The following is a 12153-nucleotide window of genomic DNA, read 5'->3' on the forward strand; positions in this document are numbered from 1 at the left end:
ACAGAATGCAGAAAGATTCTTAAGACAGAGCCAACACAGTCTTTGAGTATTTTCTGGCTTCTCTTCGTTCGTTTGCCACCTCACTGTCAGTTCATCCACATTTCAGTTTGCTGTCCTCATTCCTGACCCCTCAGGTTGTTTGTTTTTCCAATGATTGCTACAGTTTTCATCATGCATCATTAGGCTAAAGTTTTATAGTCAGCAGCAATTGCACTGGGTTGTAATCAATGGTGCTGAAAGTATTACAGCCTTAAAAAGCAAATATAGCCTATCCTATATACATATATGCATCACATGTATATCCTATGTGTTCTTTTAATATGCAAAGAATATGTGTTTTTATATATATTTATAATTTCTAACCTTTAAATTAACTTCAGTATCACTACACTTATGAACTAGATTGCTTATTTTGATTTCTTCTGCTTAATCTGGGAGTGTGTCCTTTAATAATATGGCTTCACCCTTAATGACTGCAGTCATCCTAAGCTCATGCCAGAAAAAACATTGTACTACAGTGCTCTATCATTTGTTACATTCATTATCTGACCAAAAGGCTGCACTCCTCCACACAATTACACTGAGGCTGGGCACAAAAATGTGTAAATGTGTGTACTCGTAATAGGAATGTGCTTTGAGGGTCAGATCTCTTTAAACAAAGACAGGCATTATCTCATTTACTTTGCCAAATCTTTATCTCTTCTTAAAACAGATCAACATCTAGCAGAGAATATCCATGGCAGCTATCATAATAAATTCTACCCTAAAACAGTGAGGCAGACTTCAAGGTCTGCTCTGAATCTGGATAAAAGCAGGAGACAACAATGGCCAACAATGGTAAAGTATAAGACAAGCAAATTAAAACTATACAGTAAAGGAAGTCATAATATTACAAATGGACTGCACATTTTGGCTTGTTTTTCTATCCTGCACATTTGTAGCTGATTTCTATGTGTTGTGGTTGTTTTTTATTTAGCTGAATAGGATCTGTGTTCTCCCAGGGATGTCCAATGTCTTGGCAAGGACGCAAAGGTCTGTAAGGCAGGAAGGCTGAGGAACTGGGACTGAGGGCTGATGCATGCACGTGTACGTTGAAAAATGTGGTGACTGGAGACCATCTGTGCAATGGGATGCCTTGGTGTTGTGCTGATGAAGCAAAGACATTTCTCTAAGTTCAACTCCACATAAATAAGCATTTGAGCTCCAAGTGCAAGAAAGTCAGCAATAATGAAGTCAGAGAGCAGTTATTGAATCCAAAGGCATATTTCTCTCTCTGACTGAACTTGATAGCTCTGTGCAAGCTGAATTAAGGTGTCCTTCGTGTTTGCGATTGCCCTGAGTATTCAGTTACCAGTCTGCAGTCTGCAAAGCAGTTGCAATCAAATCTTTCAACCCTCTCATAGAAAGCCAAATACGTTCATAGCTGAAACTGAATAAGCTTGGTTTTGCTAAATTCTGTCCTGACTGATATCATGGGTGTCACTAAGGTTTCTTACAAGGCACATCCAACGGAGGTGTTCTATCCACCTCCCATAGACTACATTTGTGCTAGTAAGTTGCACAGTACCAAGGAATATTTCTGTTTATCGAAACTAGCTCTGCTTTTGGCACAGGAGGGTTTGTTCATATGGATGTGGGGTCTGCTTGTTGGCCTGGATGTCAAAGAAGGGCCCAAGAAACATTTGATTCACTAGTGTCAACATAGCAATATACTCCATAAAAAAAAAGAAAAAAAAAATCTACCTTCCCATTGAGGACAAACAAGTTCTCATTCTGGGCAGAATGCTGTCAGTAGAATGGTGGTGGTAGAATTCTTCCTGATATACAACCCAGGATCTCTTTGCATGTATTTCATCATCTTTCACATTTTAGTAACTACTCCCACAGTACATTTATCTGTGAAATATGGAATCTTATCACAAATTATAAATATGTACCCAACATGCCCGCAGTCCTTTGGAGGATGAACAATTGTCTGGCACCTCACAAAACCTAGCAGCAGACAGCATTTGGAGTTTCTGGAAATCCCCAGCAATACAGATCCATGGAGGAATAGATTCCTGCTCCAGTTTCACTCTTTGCACACTCTGACAACAAAAGGTTGTAATTTTAGGGTTGAGTTGGAGTTGCGTGACTTAGATGAGAGTTGCCCAGTGTGTTGTGAATTTGTGGAAGTGTGCTTCAAGACATGCTGGCATATCGAGCTCTTAAATGAAAAGTGTGTTTTACTGCATGCTCTGGGGGAGCCTTAGAGAAGAGCAGTCAATCTCAATTAATGTGAAAAGAATCTGGCCACACGTATATTGAAAAAGGTTTGCTTACTACCGTCAAAACGCTTCCCAGCTGGATGTTGTTAATAAGTAATTGTCTGGTTTCACTTACTGCCTTAAAGTTCAAAATCTTCACATTTCATGTGTAGTCAGACAAAGTAAAGAGCAGAAAGATCAGAAGATCTGAGTTACCATTCCTGGATATTTCAAGTCATTTTATATAACCTGATGATATGGGAGATAATTGCTTCAGTCATACACAAAAAATGTCACAGTTCTCCTAGTGCTGCCCACACTACAGAGGCCTTTCTTTAAAATTTTCTCCAAAGGTGATTTTGGAAGTTGACACTTGCATCTTTATCAAATATTTATTGATGTCTCTTTTTCTAAAATTATCTCATAATTATCTGTTAAACATTTTATTTAGGAGATCATCATACTCATATTAAAAAGCTATTATATTTTTATTTAGTTGATACTCATGCAAACAAACTGTTATAATAATTTCACTTTGGTGCATTTTATTTAGTTGAAGTCTACTGGTACACGGTACACCTAATCTGTTTCCTTCAACCAGAATAAAATCCAATCAGGAAAAGGGAAGTAATGCAATTAGCATTGGTCCGCTTCATTGCATTTTACACATACAAACATATATTGCATTTATCTTCTAGAACCTGTTTGTTGTGAAAGATGTTTTCATTGCAGTTAAGACATCCAAAGATGCTTAAAAGACATGGATGCTCAAATCCTGCTTGCTTTTCTCTATTTGCTTCTGCTCACTGGAGAACTTTTCCAGTGGAGAAAAGTCTGGGAAGTGTTTAACAGAGGTCTCATCTCAGAAATGTTATGCTAATTTCTGTCTACTCTGAGACTCCAGGAGTTCAGGACATGGAATTAATTTGCACTTGTTTAATGTTTCCATGGTTTTATTCTGAAAGTCTTGAGCAATTTCTCCTTAGTGTGCTGGGACTTTCCTTCTGGGAAGCTGGCTTTCTAGAAGGATATTTAAGAGCAGCCATAAGAGTCATCCTGAATCCACATTTTCACCTCAGTATCTAAGATGGAAATTAAAAGTCAAATCCCAGTTTTGTGAGCTGAAATCAGAACTCTTGAATGGTTTTGATTTCAGCTCAAAATTCATTTAAATCAGGTCCACTCTTGGGCATTTGAGTTATAAACACTTCTTTATTTGCAGTCTGACTGATCTTTTGAGCAGATGAAAAAGCCTTATGAAAGACAGGCCTTAGCTTAGCTAAATGGTCAAGCAAAATGCCTGTCTTTAAGGTGGCCTTATCTGTACCGTTGTAGCTAAGGCTTTTGTGCCAACATGACAAAAGATCATCTTCTGTCTTCTGCAGTTATAGACCAGTTAGCATTCTTGCCTTGCTAAGGTGTGCTAGGATTCTTCCAGAAAAAGCCAAAAAGATGGTAAGAATAACATCAAACAGCAGCAATTCCCTCCAACCCTGCCCACCATTGCCCTCCCCTGCAAATCAGTCTGATCTTTTAAAACCATGTGATGTAATTTCTGATGAAATATTGCTTTTTTCTATAGCCTGTAGGTGTAGGTCTTTCCAAAGAGTAGTCTAGCCTAATTTAGGCAATACATTTTGTTGGGGAAGATGAAACAGGAAATCCTTATAAATATGATTGCCTGACAAAAGATTTTGGGAATATGAAAACTACAGGCAACATCGAAATGAAAGCCACTTTTGAAATACTAGGTCTTAGTTACTGAACAACTGGAAAACAATGGTATGGCCGACTGAAGGTAATCCCCTCTTGATGGAACAATACCCTCTGCTTGCAGGCAGGTCCAAGGGTCAGAGCAGACCCTACTAGCTCAGCAGAAGGGGTCCAAAGAGTAGTTTTTAGAAGTTAAGATGTAACACTCTATGGTAATATAAGAACTCTTATAGGCTGTATGTAAATGCTATAGGATTTGTATCTTGTATTAGATTGGTTAGTGACAATTAGAATATTCAGTACAGAAGATGATTTATTGTATTGTAACCAGGACTTCAGACATTCATTCCTTACTACTTCTTCCACTCTTGCTCTTACACTCTCTCTCTCTCTCTCTCACCCGTTTACTCTCTTGCTCTCTTGGGCCTGCTCAGAGCTGAGTCTGGCAGCTCTGAGCAGTGCCCCTATACTCACGCCTTTTACAATAAACCGACTGTGTCCCAAGACCTGCCTATAGAGATCTCTCGTCTCCATCCATCCGACCGTCCATAACCTACACATTTGAAGTCAGCAAGGTATAGGTACATGAATATTGAAGGAGAGGGTCCTGCAAATGGGATTCTGAGGACATAGGTGACAGCAAAAATGTGTCAAAAAATGGCAAGATATGATGTTAGGCTTAATTTATTAAAAATAAAGTGTAGGTCTTATGATCTCACTTATCACTGCACATGGACCCAGCACCTCACCAGCAGGGACACGTTGGAGATTAAATATCTTCTTGAGGTTGGACTGCAGCTCAGACAGAATTTCATTGCACACCCTGAATATTCCTTAACAATGAGATTCATTACAGGCAGCAAGCAGCTTGAGCTAATTAATAGGGATGTGTTCCTGGGCATACATAGGTAATGACTTGTAATCCTGAGTGGAGATGAGAGGGTTCATAGAATCACAGCCCAGCTTGTGAGGGACCTCAAAAGATCACCTGGTCCTGCATTTTGTGGGAAAGGAAGCCTAGATAAGACTATGTAGCACCTTGTCCAGCTTCATGTAGAAAGCTTGCAGTGGTGGTACCTCCAACAAGTCACTGGGACAGTTGTTCCTGCCCCAGTTTGGAGATGGAAACTGCGCTCAGATAAAGAGGGGAGACTTGACGTTGTTACCACTTTTAAGATGGTATTCCAGTGGTAAAGACACTTAGAGCTAAGACATCAGAAATTTAGGCTAAATGCTTTTCATGAAAGCACAGCAGGCTTGGAATAGGAGGAGCATCTAATCACAGCATTGAACAAAATCACAGAATAAGTTCAGTTGGAAGGCACACAGCACCAACCCCAAGAGTCACACCATGTGCCTGAGAGCCTTGTCCAAATACTTGAACTCTGTCAGGCTTGGTGCTGTGACCACTTCCCTGGGGAGCCTGTTCCAGTGCCCAACCACCCTGTGGGTGAAGAACCTTTTCCTGATATCCAACCTAAACCTCCCCGACACAACTTCAGGCCATTCCCTTGGGTCCTGTCACTGGTCACCACACAGAAGAGATCAGTGCCTGTCCCTCCTCTTCCCCTCATGAGGAAGTTGTAACTGCCATGAGGTCTCCCCAAGACTGACCAGACCAAGTGGCCTCAGCCCCCTCTCATAGAGCTTCCCCTCAAGTAGTGTTGCCATTCATTTTTAAGTATTGCATCAATCTCTGGCAGGGAGAGTTTATCCATGATCTTGTAGTGTTGATAAGCACATTCCATGGAGAAGGACTATTTTCCTCTGAGTCCAGCTTTGATATGAAGCATCTTTTCTTGTCAGTCCCAAGCCACACAAGGCACTAAGGGGCTCTGCTGAGCTCTGCAGAGGCACAGCCCTGGCTGAAGCTTGTCATGCCTCTGCAGAACTCCCTGGGCAAGAAAGGGTTGTTGTTTACCTGCAAAGACTGGGACACTACTTTCTTGCCTAATTTAAATTTTAGACTCCACTGTCCCATTTTGTATCAGGCCCACAGAATGTATTAATCTTAATTAACTAAAAGAGATAGCATGCCTAGTTTAAAATACACAGATAATAAATAAATAAATGTGTTCTTTGAAAGAAATGAAAGATTTCCTTGGAACTATATGCTCATATATTTTATCTGTACATGGAAAATCACATTCACTGAACTTGGTCTGCAATTGTTTATATCCTTCCAGTAACAAAGTGCTATTGCTTGGTGAGATTACTTTGCCTGATAGCCAAATATCTGTTTTTGAAGCATTAACAAGGAATTTATCTATTATTCTGGATGAAAAGGTCTGACAGTTCAAGGCAGTAAAACTCCTGTCTTGCAGAAAAGAACACAGTTCTGCCTCTGTTAAGAAGCAAGACCAAAATTCATAGCTGATTTCAGTAATAAGCTTCCAGATTTTGCAAAGAGACTATGTTTCACTAAATATTTATCTCAGAAATATGCAGCTAAAGACCAACTGCTTCTTTGCACGAAAAAGGACATCTTATCTGCTGCCTGGTTTTGTTTCCCACCCCACCCCCAAATTTTCCTGCCACAAACATTTGATGTGTGAAATGAAGCCTGATTTATTTGTGTTCATTCTGACTAATTTTAAGAGCTTTATCATTGTTCTTTATAAAAAATATTAGGAATTTATAGAGCTGTGAGCAAAATACAGGGCCATTTCTTTGTGGTTTAGTATATGAAATGATGTGGTGGTGGTTTCAACTCAGTTCCTTGTTAAGAAAAAGTGCTGTCTTTGAAAACAAGTATAAAACCTGACATCTTTTACAAAGACCATATTCAATTTTGGTATCAAGTAATGAAAGAAAAATGATGTTTGAATATGCTCATTTTAATCATACTCCTACATCAGTGTCAGTTTGTAACAACCATGTTCTGTAGAACATTTGACGATTTTGAAAATATTTATTACTGATTAATGCAAATTTTTATAGTCATTCCAGTTTACCCACAGCCCTTTTTTTATCAAAAGTATTGCTGATAAAAAACGGGAAACAGAAGCACATGATGTATGATCCTGAATTTAATAGTGCACATTTTGAATGGAGGTCAGTCACCTCAGTATTTACAAATCAGGCCAATATAGAAGTTATAAAACAACTACAAAGCAGATAATTGATTCATCAAAGTTGTGGGTAACTGATTAATATCAATCATCTGCTTATTTTAACTATTAATAAGAAATGATAAACATGACACAAACAGGCAGTAATGGAACTGAATCTATCTGGAAGAAATTCCAAAGTGACAGTTCATGTAACACAATGATTTTTTTACACAACAGGGAACAAAGCTCCAGTCTGATTTACACACTGGATCTGGCTGAACTGTGAAAGCTGTTTTCTCCTTAGGATAATGTACTGAATTTATACCAATAATAATTCCAAATATAACTAGTCTGGCTATATGGTGAAATATCTTGCTTATTCTGATCTTGCTCATTTTCATCTTCCTCAGACAGGTATCTAACAACGTACACCTGTGAAAATATTTCTAACATCTACACTTATTAAATCAGTATATACAACATCACCTCATATCAGTACACTTCTCCAGCCAGATTTAGTTTATAGAAATGAATGGAATTGTACTGTTCCCAAATGTATATTACCCCAAACTGGTACCTGTTCCTATGATTCAACCAGTAATGCCCTATCTATTTTGAACAAGACAATTTTCCTTTGAGAAGTGCACACTGAAAATAGTGGTAAATCCTTCAACATGCTGTATGATATTGTAGATTTATTCCTTGATCCTGTCCTTGAAAGGCTTCTAAGTCAGTTACAGGCCAAGTGGGCTATGCTAAACAGCTGACTTTGAAGGGTTACAGATATTAAACCTAGACAGAGTAAATCCAATCTCTTTTTGTTTATAATAACTAACTGATGAATGCACCTGTTCATTTTTTGATCAAAACCAGGATCTTGGTGTGTTACTTCATTGTTTCTAAGGAAATTTGCTCAACCAGGGTTTTTGGTTTTTTCTTCTCAAAGCGTCCATGCTGTTTTTCTTGTGTCCTGAGGCATTTCTTGGGCTACTTCTGTGTTTCCAAGTGAGAAAGCTGAAGAAAATGATGCATAGAATTGAACTCACCACTGACAGGATCCCAGCAGTCCCTTCTCTTTTCTTCAGTCTCTTCTGGTAGAAATGGATGCAGTTCAGGGTGTGGTGCTTTATTTTGCCCTGTGTGCCCCTTGACCCCTGCCTGAGTCTTTAACTTTCACACTGCTCACCAGCTGTCCTCCTTGTGCTTCTTTCCTCACAAACTATTTCCCAGCTGGGGATGGCTAACAGCTGTGGTTAGGGCTGGAAGGGATAGATTCTCCCAGCTCTGGATGTGTGTTGAGCTGTGGCTCCATCCTGATGCCAGCCCTTGGAGTGGTGGAGAACACCAGTGGGACTCCAGTGGTATACCAGCTGTGGAGATCTCTATTTCTCTTACACAACAGACAAACACAGAACAAACCCCTCAAACCAGTAGTTGGCACCTCTATCCTTCACACTATGAATGGCAGAAATGGCAGCAATAAGTCTGACTTTCAGGCTGTATTTCCAGCTACCCATCCATATTTTTACCTTCACTTCTTTCAAAGTGCAAGAGTGGGCAGCCTTCAGTCCTCACCTGTGGAAAGGAAAAATACAATTGTAAGAAATCTTGAGTCAGAAGTTGTGACTAGCTGCAAAGCAGCCCTCAGAATGGCTAAATTGTAGCTGACGGGACAGTCCTGGATCAGACATCTTAAAGAGCAAGTGTTTTTTTCACCCAGTATCAGCTAAAAGAAAGTGTTCTTCTTGATTAATCATGGTTTAATGTTCTACCAACAGGACACAATGTGTGTGTAGCTTCAAAAAGCTACTTTTCTCAGATTCTTTGCTGTAACCATATGCAGAAGATGTGGCATAAAGGTACAGTGTTCCTATGACTCTCTTAAGCCTTACCATATAGCTTTGAATTGAGCCATAGCATATTCCAAATGCTACATGAATAAGAGAGTGCCCACTTGCAAGCAGAATGTTACACGGGTATTGCAGAATCTGGTAAGAAGGAAACATTTAGCATCAGCTGAACAATGTTTCAGTGGCTGGCTTTGCTGCAGCTGAGCAAGGGCTCCCATGTTGGGTTGTATCTGACTTGCAGGTACACAAGTTTGCAGTATGATTTTGAGACATTTTGAATTAGAGAACATGGTCTAAACAGGAGAAAAACTTGTAGATCTCTGAAAGAATGATCTGTCAGGGGTTGTTAAAATGTGTTTCTGTGAGTTCCCCCTCACAATGAATGGAGATTAACCACTTCATTTGAAACAGTCTCACCTGTCCACAACACCACCAAATCTTTAGTCCCTGTGTTACTAAGTGGAATATACCCCTAAGACCATTCACTGTGTGTTGTCAGTGGGTCCAGATAGCATCCTCACTGTCCCATCAAACATCATTGGGGAACCTCAGGGCTGCCCAGGGCAAAATCTCATCCCTTTGTCCCCAAGCCTAGATGGTCTCTTTTCCCTGAGATTTCCCTGAACATTACTGGTCCCTCATGATCTCAAGAAAACCTCTGGTCCCTGAATCAAATTTTATCATGTCAAAGATGAAGATGAAATAGAGTAAGTTTTGTCAACACTGAAGAGAGACTGTGAGTCATAAAGCACACTTGGCCTTATGTGGGAGCCGACTGCTCAATTCACAGGGAAGCACAAGTTCCAGGAGGAAAACATAAAAGTGTAAAAAAGGGACTATGAAATAAAATCATGTTCTGTTTAGAGACAGAACAAAAAGTTTGGCTTAATCTCTGAAATACAGGAATGGTTTGCTATTTCCTCTGAACCAGTACAGTTTATGTGTGCCTGTGGTGGAGATAGTAATTTAGCAGTTTTCTGTCTTGGCCAACTGCAGGGAGCAGAACAACTTCTTGAGAAATTGGTTGTGCCTGCGGCACTCAAGTGTTCCTCTTCTTCCCCCAAAACAACTTTTATGTGAAGACTGGGATTTTGAAAACCATGCAGAGCTGGCCTGACTTTCCTCCTAAATGTCACAGGAAATGCTGGAATTCACTTCTGTTGTTAGCCAGCGACACATACAGGTTTTAGAAACTGTATAACAGCACAAATTTCCACATGAATCAAAACCAAATGCAGTACCCTCAGAAAAGTCTCAAAGGTTGGAATGATCTTGTATTTGAGAGCTGAGTATCACTTAGAGTATGTATAAGGTGGTGCAGACCCTCTCTTCTTCCCAGAAGAGCTGGCAGTCTCTTTCATGCATTGTGGATCAAATCATGACCGCAGTGACGCTAATGGGAGTCATGCTACTGGCTGAGATGTAGCCAGGATCTTACCCTCTGTGACAAAATTGGAGGTACTCTGAAGATTCTCTCCAGTTTATTGCCCAGAATTCCATGTAAAGACTTTGTCCTGCTCCATTCTCAGCACATCTTTCCAATCTGCATTTTTCTATGGCTTTTAAGATTTCCTAACGTTGCATCACTTTGTGTCTGTATCTGAATCGTCTGTATATGTATGTGTGTTCTCACAGTCTATTCTGTCAGTGTCTGGAAAGGATTTTGTAAATAAATATGAGAATTGCAAACAGGATAAAAAATATTTTAGAAAATAGAGGATAACTATTCTATTGAAGGATATTTTTGTTTTTTGGTTGTGGCTCATCTGAAAATCACTGATTCTGAGAAGAGCACCTAACATGAATGAAAACAAAAGTCTTGAAGGGATTCCTTATTCATCAGGTAGAGAGTCTCAAACTCCTGTTGCAGGTTTAAGATGTGTATGTGAGTTGGGCTGAAATGCAGGAATCAGTCAGGTTATTATTTCCTGAGGAATGACATTTAAAAAAGAGAAGCATAAAAGTAGAGGAAAAATCTCTTTCTTCTTCCATCATGGTGTGCCTCATTGAAGAGCCAGTGAGAAATCGGGGTTTTGATTTTCCTCATTCATTTGTTGTAAATTATTATATGTAATTAGAGAGATCTCTCTGATTCTTGAGGGACAAATGTCATCTATGACACCTATGATCCAAATCTGGAGTTCATCAAGAACTGCAGTGGTAGGATGAAGAGTAACGGATTCAAACTGAAACATGGGAAATTTAGGTTTCGTATCCAGAAGGAATTCTTTACTGTGAGGGTGCTAAGGCACTGGAACAGGTTGCCCAGAGGCTGTGGATACCTCATTCCTGGTAATATTCAAGGCCAGGCTGGATGGGGCCCTGGGCCACCTGGTCTAGTGGAAGGAGTCCCTGCCTATGGCAGGGGGCTGGAATCAGATGATCTTTAAGGTCCTTTCCAACCTTAACCATTCTCTGTTTCTGTGAGAAATAACTGCTTTGGTTAAGGCAGTGGAGCTTCCCCAAGACACACAGAATTTTTCAAGGATCAGAGCTGTTTGCAAAGTGCCAGCAGCTCAGGTGAATAAAGTCTGATCTTACTCTCCAGAAAGTTGTGATCATTTTTCAAGAACAAGCATTTGTATCTCAAATATATACATGAATATATGGCACCAGGCCACATATGAGGGGATGAAGTGCAAAGACCTATCCACACTCTTGCCAGAGGCAGCATCTGAAGCACATTAGGCAGAAGTGCCTGAGAACATGTCTGTTGCTGCTCATATCTCACTGTTCTCTGTTGAAACTACGATGTACAAGGAGACGAGGACTGTTTATTTCTTGTTGTTTATTTAATTGGACACAGGAGATGTTAAATGCCTCTTTCTCTTGCACAAATTTTAGTCATAATGGCAAACAAATCAAGGAAAAGTGTAGTCTGTTGGAGGCTTCTTTCCTGAGTTGGGAGATACATGAAATTATTTAGGTCACCTCTACCTCAAAAGACTACAGAAAAATTGTGACAGGTAATAGACCATGCAATAGTGTCAATCTTCTAAGCCATTAAGGTTTTCTTATTTATGTTTTCAATAGTGTGATACCAAAGACTTCCAGGTGAAATATATTATATATTATTATATATAGCTCATTGTTGTTGTATTAGCTCATTATACTAATATAATATAATGAGCTAGTACAACCTGTTATTCACCAGGAATCTGAGTAAGTTAATTAAATGCAGAAATGGTTTGGAAATGTTTGTCAATATTATGCAAAGGGAAAATAATATTTGAAAGAAAGTGTCTCAGTGGTCTTTATATACATATTTAAAAGAGTCCTAACTGAAAATTA

Source organism: Corvus cornix, chromosome 3, assembly GCF_000738735.6.
Source record: "Corvus cornix cornix isolate S_Up_H32 chromosome 3, ASM73873v5, whole genome shotgun sequence".
NCBI classification, from domain to species: Eukaryota; Metazoa; Chordata; class Aves; order Passeriformes; family Corvidae; genus Corvus; species Corvus cornix.